This window comes from Canis lupus, chromosome 2 (genome assembly GCF_003254725.2).
Source record: "Canis lupus dingo isolate Sandy chromosome 2, ASM325472v2, whole genome shotgun sequence".
NCBI classification, from domain to species: Eukaryota; Metazoa; Chordata; class Mammalia; order Carnivora; family Canidae; genus Canis; species Canis lupus.
Genome location: NC_064244.1, coordinates 8,331,042 through 8,344,108, shown reverse-complemented (window position 1 = coordinate 8,344,108; position 13,067 = coordinate 8,331,042). Strand labels below are relative to the sequence as shown.

At 39.1% G+C, this 13,067-nt stretch overlaps 1 long non-coding RNA gene across 3 annotated transcripts; it reads right to left on the bottom strand.

Moving 5' to 3' along the window:
- Window positions 1-315: 315 nt before the first annotated feature.
- LOC112670316 (uncharacterized) lies at window positions 316-10,199 on the bottom strand. Of its 3 annotated transcripts, none has more exons than XR_003142873.3 (3): window positions 10,070-10,199; window positions 1,721-1,809; window positions 316-502 (listed from the first exon to the last, which is right to left on the bottom strand). It is a non-coding gene; the product is annotated as an uncharacterized LOC112670316 (long non-coding RNA). The 3 variants fall into 3 exon arrangements; XR_007405208.1 differs by lacking the exon at window positions 10,070-10,199 and adding an exon at window positions 2,993-3,182; XR_003142874.3 differs by lacking the exon at window positions 10,070-10,199 and adding an exon at window positions 2,993-3,161 and having other exon boundaries at window positions 1,721-1,806.
- Between the last annotated feature and the right edge of the window lie 2,868 nt (window positions 10,200-13,067).

Sequence of the window (13,067 nt, the reverse complement as noted above, 5' to 3'; positions counted from 1 at the left end):
GTAAGTTTGAACTATGTTTAATTCATTTTCCCCCAGTTCTACTTTGTGTTACCTTAATGACTCTGTGTGTGTGTGTATGTGGGTGTATGTGTGTGTACCTGTAGTAAGGTAAGTTGGGATTTGGTGGGAAGGCCTTGGAAGAATGTTACAAATGCACATCTTGAATTGTGGAAATACACATAAAGTCTTTGAAAAGACAAAAAAACTATCAGCAGAATCGTATCTCTATACTGATAGGTTTCTCAAAGGCGTTGTTGAAATGAAGAGCTTTAGAAATTATCATAAAGTTACTTTGCAAGCCATAGGCTGGACAGCTTCCAGAGTGACATTAAATATATTTAGTAACCATGGGATCCCTGGGTGGCGCAGCGGTTTAGCGCCTGCCTTTGGCCCAGGGCGCGATCCTGGAGACTCGGGATCGAATCCCACGTCGGGCTCCCGGTGCATGGAGCCTGCTTCTCCCTCTGCCTGTGTCTCTGCCTCTCTCTCTCTCACTGCGTGCCTACCATTAAAAAAAAAAAAAAAAAAAAAAATTTAGTAACCAATAGGATACAAGCACCAATTAATCCAAAAGGATTTGAGCCACAGAGCTGGAGGTTCCCTGTTGGTTTCTGGGTGCTGGGATACCTACGAGCGCTAAAGGATGGACCATAGATGCTAGAGCAGCTGGGAGAGCTCAGAAGTCTCATAGGATGTTGGCTGTTTATCAACAAAAATAGAACTATTTTAATATTTTATTACCAACCAGTATGATCATGCCAGTAGGTATTGGTTTAATATTCGCTGTACATATTCTTATTTTTAGCACGAATAAGAAGAGCTATATAAAGATGGCAAGATGGTAGGCATCTATATAAGCTATAGAAAAATGTGCCCAGAGAACACTGCATTTGAAAATAATAAGTAAATTTAACATCCTTCAAATAGACTTCTGTTCCAAAGGAAAATGAGTCAGAACCCCAAAACAGAACATAAACAGAGCCCAAATTCTAAAAAAGTGTAACATTCATCATAATGGAGATAGATTGTGCTCAACATTGAAGGAAACATAGTTTTGGTTCTTCACCAAAAAAGGACATAAAGGGCAGCCCGGGTGGCTCAGCGGTTTAGCGCCGCCTTCCGCCTGGGGCCTGGTCCTGGAGAACCAGGATCGAGTCCCACGTCAGGCTCCCTACATGGAGACTGCTTCTCCCTCTGCCTGTGTCTCTGTTTCTCTCTCTGTCTCTCATGAATAAATAAATACAATCTTAAAAAAAAAAAAAGGACATAAATTTCTCCAAATGGACACTCTCATTTTCAAATATTCATTGAGCTCTTAGAATACACAAGAGTGTCGAGAGCAAAAGTCACATTTTCTTGGGGCGCCTGGTTGGCTCAGTCGGTAGAGCTTGCAATTCTTGATCTCGAGGTCCTGAGTTTGAGTCCCACGTTAGGCATAGAGGTTTCTTTAAAAAAAGAAGTAACATTCTCCTTAACAAGGACATTTTCCTTGTTTAGTGTACAGCAGGTGATAGAGCAGAAATTTGAAAGCGAAAATGTCGCAGGTCTGCCACTTGCTGCTGGATGATCTATGACAAGTTCATGCATTGGTTAGGACACTGGTTTAATTGCTTTCATAGAGATTAAGATAACAGTGACTTATATATTATTTTATTTCTCTCTGACTTAAAAGTCCAAGATGGCAGGCAGTCTAGGCTCGTAGGCAGCTTCATGTGCTCACCTGAGAACTTGGGTTTGGCCATGCCATAAGGTTGTGGTCTTATTTGCATCGTGGAAGCCGACTCAGGGCCGCATCTATGTACCCGCCTGCTGGGAATGGGGCAATATAAGTTAGTGGAAGGCACTTTTTCAAAAGGTATGACCTACAAGTCATGTGCATCTATTCTAGTCACATTCTATTGATTATTATTGAATCACGTGGCTATTACCTAGCTGCTGTATGGGAGGCTGAGAACTGTAGTCTCTAGTTGTTCAGCTATGTACCTAGCTGGAACCATGGAGGTTCTAGTATTAGAAGGCAGAAGGAAAAGATGGATATTGGGGAACAATTAGTAGACCCTGGCCCCTTTAATGACTCTGATCCTTAATTTTGCCTTTGAGAAATGCAGAGAATTATATTAAACAATCAGTGTGGGGGTGCCTGGGTGGCTCAGTTGGTTGGGCATCTGCCTTCGACTCAGGTCATGATCCCAGGGTCCTGGGATTGAGCTCTGCCTTTGGCTCCCTGCTCAAATCTTACTTCTACTTCTCCCTCTCCCTCTCCCTCTACCTGCCACTCTGCCTACCTGTGCATGTGTGCTCTCTGTCAAATAGATAAATTCTTAAAAAACAAACAAACAAAAATCAGTGTGTAGAAAACCCCTAGCCTAGTGCCCAACACGTTAAGTGCTCAACAATAATTGGTTCCTCCCTACCCGTCTTCATGCGACGGTGGTAGAGTTCATGGGATTCATCCCTACGGAAGGCCCAGGTAGGTACAATAACAGTAGCAGTGCTGACGTGCCACAAGAGCAGCCATGTGGTGCCAGTCCAATTCCCGTCCTTCATTATGTGCCATATCCGTGAAGATGTGTTCACGAGTTTTACCAAGGCACGAGGCTTATTGGTTTACTACTTTTATTAGTTCACAAGTTTTACTATTAAATAGTTTCTCCCTTGAGTCCCAGGATCCCCTTGTTATTTTAATGAAATGAGTTTAATGACCTAAAGGAAGCATCTCTAGGAAATGCAAATGATCCCTTTGGGGTCTGAGCTCTGAGAAAGTAATGGTACAAATCTTATATTGCCAGGCATTCAGTTCTTTTCTCTCTCACATTCTGCTTTCCTAAATATATCCCAAGGAACTAGGCTCCACTGGGGACCATCCCCCTTTCTCTTCTATCTGGGCCCTAGGTTCCTGAGACCCTTTTTTTTTATGGTTCTCTCTCCATTCTTTCCAAAAGTTTCAAAATGACAGTCTTAAGATAGCTTTCATCTCTTATTCTCTTATTACCTGCAGGGGAAGCACTGCTCCTTCCTAATCCTATTTCCCTTATTTCTATCATACGTTGTCTCCAAGGTGGTCCCCAATAATCCTCACTTCAATAGTATTAACTTTCCTGCATCATCTATTTTCACACTGAGTCAGAGCTGACCCATGTGACTCATAGATCAGTGGAAATGACATCAGTGGTGTGTGACATCAAGGCTAGGTCATAAAGGCCATGGAAGCTTTTGCTTTGCTCCTTTTTTGATTCCTTGCCCTGGGGAGGTGTGAGCCACCAGGCCTTGAGGATGTGTTGAAGACTTTTGAGAAAAGCCCATGTGTCAACAGCCAGCAACTATTTGCCATTCATATGAATGAGCCAGCTTGGGAACAGGTCCTCCAGCCCGAGGCAAGTCTTCTTGAACTTGTCTCTACCACCATTTGACTCTGACTTTATGAACTAGTAGGCCAAGCTCTTACTGCATTTATGTTCTATCTACACTGTAAGAGATAATAAATGTGTACTGATGATTTAAACTATTATGTTTTGGGCTCATTTATTACATAGAAATAGATAACTAACATAACAATCTTTATGTTTTGGGGGATAGTCATGCATTTTTTTCCTCAAATCTTCCACTCTATTTGTTGTGCATTTTCCTGGGTGAATCATTAGGATTCTTTAGTCACGATGAGCAGAGTGCAAAGTAGTTCTCAACTGACAGATGTTACCGATGCAATTGCAATCAACTGTTAATAATATTAACTTTCTTTAGAAATTATTTTTTAATATATAAATTAGAATGAATTCAAAGTTATCCATAGTGTTTTCTTATTTAGTTTATCCCAATTTGTTTCCATAAGTGGGAGGGAAAGGCCCCCTGGCTGCAAGATAAAAGTACTCGTGGCTCATACTTTGCCTCACCTATGAGAGACAGCTTCAGGGCATCAGTAATAGTTATTGGGATAAGGGTGCCTGGCTGGCTCAGTCGGTAGAGTATATGACTCTTGATCTCAAGGTTGTGAGTTCAAGCCCCATGTTGGATATAGAGATCCTTAAAAAATAAAATGGTTATAGAGATGTACTTGGGTGGCTCAGTCAGTTAAGTGTCCAACTCTTGATTTTGGCTCAAGTCATGATCCCAGGGTTGTGAGATGGAGTCCTGCATTGGGCTCTGAGCTGAGCATGGAGCCTGCTTAAGATTCTCTCCCAGTCCCTCTGCCCCTCACCCACTAAAAAAATAGCTGTAGGGATTAAAAAGCAAAAGCTTACTTCCATGTTTTACTTCCTCATTTTCCCACCACTCCCCACCACCAAATCTCAGTATATACACAGGAGCATAACACTTGTGAAAGTTATATATACGGAGAGAGAGAGACAGAGAGACAGAGACAGAGAGAAAGAGAATCCATTCTCAGAACACATGGATTAAATTTCATATACAAAATAAACTTCCTCCTGTATGGTCTCCATCTTTCCCATCCATAGTGACAATCAAAGCATGGACAGTATATATATATATATAAAATCACTAAACTGACTGTGGCATGCCTAGCTCAGGAATCCTGGTAATATAAGCATTAGTTACGTGGTTGAATCAATCACGTGATGATACATATTGATCATTAATGCAGCCAAACCATGATAGTGGTTGGCTATCATGGTAGCTTGGCCATGACAGTTGCATGCACAGATTCTGATTTTACGACAGTTTCCTATCTTTAGGATCTAAAAATCCTTTTTTTCCCTCTGTCATTTTTCTTCCCAACTTTCTCTTTATTCCCAAAAGATCATGATTTCTTTATGTTTTCTTCTAGATGCATCTTTCTGGATGGGCATTCTAATGGAATGATAATTTTGAGACCCCTGAAGTTCAGTGTTTAAACTTAATTGTGAAAATGTGCATATCTTTGCTGTAAAAATCAGCTCTATTCACTTCACAGTGAAGGAAATCTCTGCCCTGATGACCTTTTCCTCTCCAAATCGTAGACACATATGTAGGCTTAGGTTTCAGTCTCCTACCAGCAATCCGTGTGTCACGGCTTGTGTCTACTTCCCCATAGCTAGCCTTAGTATTCTTTGTCCAGAAGATGGTCTTCATTGTCTCATCCCTGACTTCTGTCCTTTAGGACGAAACTAATCTCTTCTTGTAACACTTTGCTGGACTAGATAGACTCTAACTATGGTATCCCACTGTGTTCTTAGTGGTAAAACAGCATTTACTTTAAGTAGCTTTGAATACATTGCATAACGTCAAAGGATTCAGAGACTCCTCTGGCAAGTCAGAGTGGGGCTGGAACCAGCTGACACCGTATCAGGGGCTGCTCCAGGGGAAGCCTCCCTCGCCCTGCCAGTGCTCACATGAGTGCCACACTTGCACAGATGATGCTGGTGACCCTGGCAGGAGATGCTTCCTCTGTGCACCTGCTCACTTCTGTTAGTCTCTTCTGATTTTAAGTCCTGGGCCTGCGTGTGTTTGATGGCTGGAGCCTTGGTCAACATTTCATGGCAGCTGGCAGAATGAATCTCGTCTTCTCGCTGGGGAGGAAGAAGGGCTCTTACCAGATGAAAAGGATATTTCAAAAGATGCTGGGGCAGGGGCAGACGTGATAAATGCCCTCTGTAGTTAGTCACTCTTAAAAACTTAAGTGCTGTGTTCCATTTAATTTGAATAAAAGTATGAGATTTAACTTATTCAGCAACCATGATTTCATCTTATTATTTATTTTTAAACTGATAATTGACACACAATGTTGCAACTGTGATTTTATTTTTTTATTTTTATTTTTTCCAGTTTAAGATTTTTTTATTTATTCATGAGAGACAGAGAAAGAGAGAGAGAGAGAGAGAGGCAGAGACACAGGCAGAGAGAGAAGCAGGCTCCATGCAGGGAGCCTGATGTGGGACTTGATCCCGGGTCTCCAGGATCAGGCCCTGGACTGAAGGTGGTGGGAAACCGCTGAGCCACCTGGGCCACCCTGCAACTGTGATTTTAAATAGGATCTACTCTTAACAGAATTGTGACATCAACAATGTTGTTCACCTCTCATTTAGCATAGTTTTCTTCAATCCCAGACTCTGTTTCTTCCTACATGTTTTTCTGTTTCATCTGAGAAACTGACTGTAACCTAATCATCGTATCTTTTAAAAAAAAAAATTTTTTTTTAAATTGTGGCTAGGCAGATGAAAGAAGGTACACTCTCGAGGCCTCCAATTCTGTTACATATTTGGCTGTTAATTCTTTGAGCCCAGCCCAGGTATTCTTATTCAGGCATTTGTACTGAAATGTCCTAAGAAAGAACATTTTTGGGGAAGGGTAGGATGTTATATAACTCAGTTACCTCATTTATACTGTAAGCTTTTTAAGGTTGTTTTCATATCACTTCTTGTGGCATAAAGTCACTTAATTTTTTAAAAAATAATCTCTCCCAAATGTGGGGCTTGAATTCACAACCCCAAGATTGTGAAGAGTTGCATGCTATCCTGGCTGAGTCAGCCAGGAGCCCCAAAGTAATTTCATTTTAAGGTTGAAAGGAATAGTAGAGATCATTAAGCCCACATTTTATACATGAAATAATTAAGGGCCAGGAAGATATAAAGATTTGTTCAAAGCCAGTCATTTAGTGTTGAAGTTGTGTAGAATCCAGAGATTGGCAGAGGGAGAAGTAGGCTCCCTGTGGGAAGTGCAATGTGGGACTTGATGACAGGACTCCGGGATCACGACCTGAGCCAAAGGCAGATGCTCAACCACTGAGTCACCCAGGCGTCCCTCTTCTGTCAGTTGTTGATAGGGTGACACCACCTGCTATTTTTTCTGGGACACTTTTGGTTTATCCCTGACAACTGGAATAACTATTAAGAGGAACCCTTTTCACTCTCAAAAGTGTGCTAGAACATAAAGTATAGGTTAATTCACTTACTGAAAAATTATATTGTTCTTCAATGAGTCCATCTGCTCAGCAAATATAGGAGGTTAAAGGGTCAGAACATATTGTATATACAATGATTAATCAGAGTAAAACTGAGGTCGTAATTGTTTTCAAATTCCAAGTCCTGACCATTGGTGGTCTGTGAAATGAATTTGGGGTTATAATCAATATTTAAAAGAAGGAATTGGGGTGGCTGGGTGCCTCAGTTGGTTATGTGTCTGATTTTCACTCAGGTAATGTCTCATGGTCCTGGGATTGAGTCCCTCCCAACTCCTCAGGGTCCTGCTCAGCAGGGAGTCTGCTTGTCTCTCTACCCTTCCCCACACTTGTGCACTCTCTCTCTCTCTCAAATAAATAAATACATAAATAAAATCTTTTAAAAAAAATAAAAGGAGGAAAAGAAGGGAATGCATGTATGTAGTAAAGGTAAGCATTATTTTATGAGACTTGTTTTAGTTACATGTACATACACAGTAGTATATGTGGTCTCAATGTAACATTTTTTTAAAGATTTTATTTATTTATTTATTTGAGAGAGAGAAAGTGAGAGACAGTACGAGCAGAGGGGGGCAGGTGCACAGAGGGAGAGGAAGAAACACTCTCCCTGCTAAGCAGGGAGCCTGATGTGGACTCAATCCCAGGAATCTGGGATCATGACCTGAGCTAAAGGCAGACGCTTAATAGACTGAGCCACCCTGGCACCCATAGTATCTGTTTCTTATTGTAGGTTGTAGCAAAAAAAAAATAAATAAATAAAAAATAAAAATGGGAAAGTCACTGCATAAAGAAATCCAGAACTTTAACAACTTTAAAAATGAAAATGGAAGCTCTTAATAGTTTATATCACTTTGCAGTAAGCTACTAGATGAATTGGCTGTATAAATAACGCAACTAAAATTTACATGTTTTGAGACATGGTAAGGTATAAGTATTAAAGCTTTCACTACAATCATAGAGTCAGAGGAAGCAATAATCACCTTAAAGGGTATGTTCTTTAGTTATTTTCATATTTCAAATATAATTACACAGATAACACAATGTAGATCCACATGCTGCAAATACTATTTGGCACTTACATCTTTATGTAAAGATGTTACAAGATTTCTAAAACACTGAAGGATAACTGATTTGTTAAAATGCTATCAGAGAAAAGTGCTGTAGGAGTATATTTTTTATATGAACAATATTTTGACATATCAAGTAAAAGTATAGAGGACAGCATAGTATCTATGGTATGATCTCATTTTTGTAAAAACTTGTGTCTGTACCCATGTGTATGTTTCAAATGTTATCAACTTTGGCACATTTTGGACCAGGTAATTATTTGCTATGCGGGCTGTCCTATACACTATAGAATATTTAACAAGATCCTTGGTCTCTATTCATGAGATGACAGTAGGAGATTCCACCCATGCAACTGTGATAACTAAAAGATGTCTCTAGACATCACCAGATCACCTGGATTGACAACCACTGATATAAATAAAATTGACCAAGGAGCTGTCTTTTCAGCAGATGATTTTTTAGGAAAACTTTCTCTCTTTTGTATTTTCATAATTAAAAAATCCCATAAAACTGTATTTACATTAAAAAAATGTATCAGCTTCACAGCAGTTGTTTTTATAATTTTGATGATTAATATCCTTTTTTAATAAAGATTTTATTCATTTATTCATGAGAAACAGAGAGGCAGAGACACAGGCAGGAGAAGCAGATTCCCTGCAGAGAGCCCAATGTGGGATTTGATCCCAGGACCCCAGGATCATGACCTGAGCCAAAGGCAGATGCTCAACCACTGAGCCACCCAGGTGCCCCAATGATTGAGATTCTTAAGAAAGATGTTCCCAGAAAATTGAAGAGTCTCAAGTATATAATCACAGGAGCCAAGAGAGTATGATTTTTTCATTCATTCAAAAATATCTATTTATTAACATTTATGTGTAAGTTTATATATGATAGAGTCTTTAGAAATACAGTACATGCTATTTGCTCTGTGCTAACAGAAAATTGGAGTGAGGGGAAAAATAGATACACTAAATATATTTCGTAATGAAATAATTTCCAAAATAAATCAGATTGCCTGGCATTCAAAACCTCCTCAAGTTGATAAACCTTCTCATGAACTACCTTCTAAAATGTTTAGAAGAAATTGTCCTAGGAGCTCTCATTTAAAGGTGCAGATATGCGTACAAAGGTGCTCTCTGCGACATTGCTGGACTAGTGACAAAATTAAAACAATCTGAATGTCATTAAAAATATATTATCGCACATCCAAAGTTTGGAAATTTTTTGGTAGATATTAAAGGAACAAGGAAAAATGTTCAGTATATACCAGTTAAGAACAAAAGCATATTGCAGAGAAATATGCATACCATAGTCCTACTACAAGAAATGTTACAGAGAGGTAGTATGCAAAATATACACTCTATATGCTTATAAAAGTTCTAGACATATATGTAACCAATTGTTAACACTGCTCATCTCTGTAGCTTGAGATAAGGGAGATGGGATGGAAGGAAACTGCACTTTTATGTTTACATATTTGCATTGCCTTAGTCTTTTATAACACATTTTCTTAAAAAAAAAAAAAGCATTTTTGAAGTTGCTTAATGTCTATCCTCCACATTTTCTTTTTCTTAAGTCCTGGTAAAATAGTTCCATAACGGCTGGGCATTTTCGCAATTGACCTCTTAGTCAATAAGGGTGTGTCTCCCAGCCTGGCCTTCTACTTCTGTAGGAGGGAGGGGTGTGAAGGTGCCTCCTCAGTCCCCATTGGTCTTTAGGAGGGGTGAGCCATATTGCTATCATGTTCACTTATTTACAGATATTTAACTATGTAAACATTGAAGATTGTGGATAAAGTGTGGGCATACAACCAGGTGACGACTGAGTAATGTTAGAGCCACCCTTGGCAGCAGATTACAGCACTTACTGCATTGTTATTGTGTGTGTGTGTGTGTGTGTGTGTGTATAATGCCTTGTTTTTGCTACTTTATGTTAAACCCTTTATAGACAGGGGCTGTCTTAATCTGTCTGGGCTTTTATAACAGAATACCATGGAGTAGCAGTGTAGCTTGTGAACAATAGAGATGTATTTCTCATGGGTGAGGTTATAAAAGGGGAGGGCAGGTTTAAAAAGGGGTGGAGTAAAAAAAAAAAAAGATTATTTCTCACAGTTCTGGAGGCTGGAAGGTCAGGATGCCAGCTCGGTCAGATCTGGTGAGAGCCCCCTTCCGGGTCACAGACATCTCATTGTGTCCTCACATAGTGGGAGGGGCCAGGGACCTCTGGACCCTCTTTTGTAAGGCAGTAATCCCATTCATGAGAGCTCCACATTTGTGATTTAAACTGTTCCCCAAGTCCACACCTCCTAAAACCATCATCTTTGCAGGTTGGGATGTTAGGATTTCAACATAGGAATTTCCGGGTGACACAAACATCCAAACATATTAGGAGCCATATCTTATATTTTCAGTTCTCTCTCTCCAACTAGCAGGCCTCATTATTAGTAGACTTGATCATCATATTGGTTAAAGCATCAGAAGCAGGTAACAGAGCATGAAACAAAATATTTCTGGTCTAACCACTCCTTTGTTAATATAATACTAGATCTGATGAACAGAATTCAGGGAACACCTGAGGTGTTTGGGTTCCTCCCCTCCTGCTGGAATGATTCAAAGCTGTGTGTGGGAACGGATTATTCTGTTAGGATTATGTCATCTGAACCTCCCTGTGAATACCAGGCCTGGCCTGCCTTCTGCTCTCTCAATAGTCCATTGAATTCCACAAAAATGCCATTGCATGAGTGGGGGCCTAAGCCATATTGCTAGTCATTAGGGGAACTGTTGGACTATTTATCAAAAGGATCTGTCCATTTTCCACTCCTGAACTTAGGAAACGATTACACATACTTCCCAGCCTTCCCTCCATTCTTTGCCCTATTTCTTTTTTCCATTAAAAAGCAAAAGTCTACTGATTACTTGATCTAGTTATCCTAAATTAATTTAGATTTCCTGAGTCATGAGATCTTTAGATAATGGGATTTTCAGTGATACTAATAAATACAATTTCAGAAGAGCTATAAGGTTAAAATAATTAAGAGGTGCTTTCACTTCTGCCTAGAGATTTCACTTCTCCCCAGTGACATGTCAGCAGTAGTAAATGTGCTGGGGAGAGAAGACTGAGATGTTTGCATGCTATGGTGCCCTTTATTTATTTGTTCACTTTGAATTGTCAGTATAATAAAATGAATATATGTCAACCTACACAATATTTCCCAGGGTGCTTTCCTCTACTGCTTATATCCCATTTTTGCTGGGCAAGATTTAGAAAATATTTATTAAGAGCCTGCTATGGCCCAGGCACTTTTCAGAATCTTTTTTCACAAATGCTACATATTTTAAGTTTGATTGGCATTATATATGATTACGTTCCCATATGGTTGTGCATATTAGTTTCCAGTAATTGGTGAACAGAATGTAAAATTATCTTTTTATATCATGATGATTACACAAAAAGTTTAAGAAGGAAACCAAAATTATAAATTCAAATAACCCAGCTTTTCTTTTTTTTTTTGTATATTTTTTATTGGAGTTTGATTTGCCAACATATAAACACCCAGTGCTCATCCCGTCAAGTGCCCCCTCAGTGCCCATCACCCAGTCACCCTATCCCCCTGCCCACCTCCCCTTCCACTACACCTTGTTCGTTTCCCAGAGTAACCCAGCTTTTCAAATATCCTTTCACCTGACCCTAAATAATTTGATTTCCGTAAGCTTCAACTCTTTGATATCCTCTTAACAACTACTTTTAAGTACCATGAATTTATCAGAAAAATCATTAAAGTATATAAAATGTGTGACTCGTAGAAGGCTTCTTAAAAACAGCTTTATTTGGATGTAATTCACATACCATAAAATTTACCCAAGTCCTCACCTCATACCATCATCTTTGCAGGTTCAATTTTAGTTCAACTCTGTATTTTTTAGAATATTCCCAGAGTTATGCAACCATTACCAACACTCCGAGAAGAAATCCATTCCCATTGGTAGTCCCTCCCAATTCGCCCTTCTCCCTAATCCTTGGCAACAAGTAGTCTATTTTCTATCCCCATGGATTTGCTTATTCTGGATATTATATATAAATGGAATTATGCACCACATGTGGCCTTTCCTGTCTGGCTTCTTTCACTTAGAATGTTTTCAAGGTTCACCCAAGTTGTACGATGTATCAGTATATCCTTACTTTTATGAATGAATATTTCACTGTGGATATACCATATTTTATTTATCTATTCATCAGTTGATGGGCACTGGGTCCTTTGCACCTTTTGGATATTGAATAATGCTACCTGCTGAGGCTGATTCACAAGTTTTTGCGTGGACATAGGCTTTCATTTCTCTCGGTTATATACCTAGCAGTGGAACTGTTAGATCATGCGGTAATTCTATGTGTAATCTTTTGAGGAACTGTTCTTTTACAGAATGTCTGCATTGTTGTAAGATCCCCTAAGGAATGTATAAGGAAGGGTTCTGTTTCCTCTACATTTTCATCAACACTTGTTGTTGTCTGACTTTTTAATTAGAGCCATCCTGGTGGGTGTGAAGTATAACTCACTGTGGGTTTTGATGTGCATTTCTCTAATACTAGTGACTTGGGATTTTTTTTCATGTGCTTATTTGTTGTTTGAATATCTTCTTTGGAGAAACATCTATTCAAATTATTTGACTATTTAAAGAATTGAGTTGTCTTTTAATTACTGAATTCTAAGACTTCTTTATACATTCTTTAAATATTTTATTTTATTTTATTTTATTTTTTCATTCTTTAAATTTTAAACTCCCTTGTCAGATACATGATTTGTAAATATAGTCTCTCATTCTTCAGTTTCTCTTTTCACTTTCTCTATGGTGTCCTCTGGAGCACAAAGTTTTTAGTTTTGAAGTCCAGTTTATTTTTTCTTTTGCCATTTGTGCTTTTGGTGTCACATCTAGCAAACCACTGCCTGATTCATAGGCACTGAGATTTCCTAATTTCATCTAAGGATTTGGTAATTTTAGCTCTTACATTTCATCCATTTTGAATTAAATTTTGTGTATGTTGTGAGGGAAGGATCCAGCTTTATTGTTTTTATGCAGATATCCAGTTGTCCCAGCACCATTTGTTGAAAAGA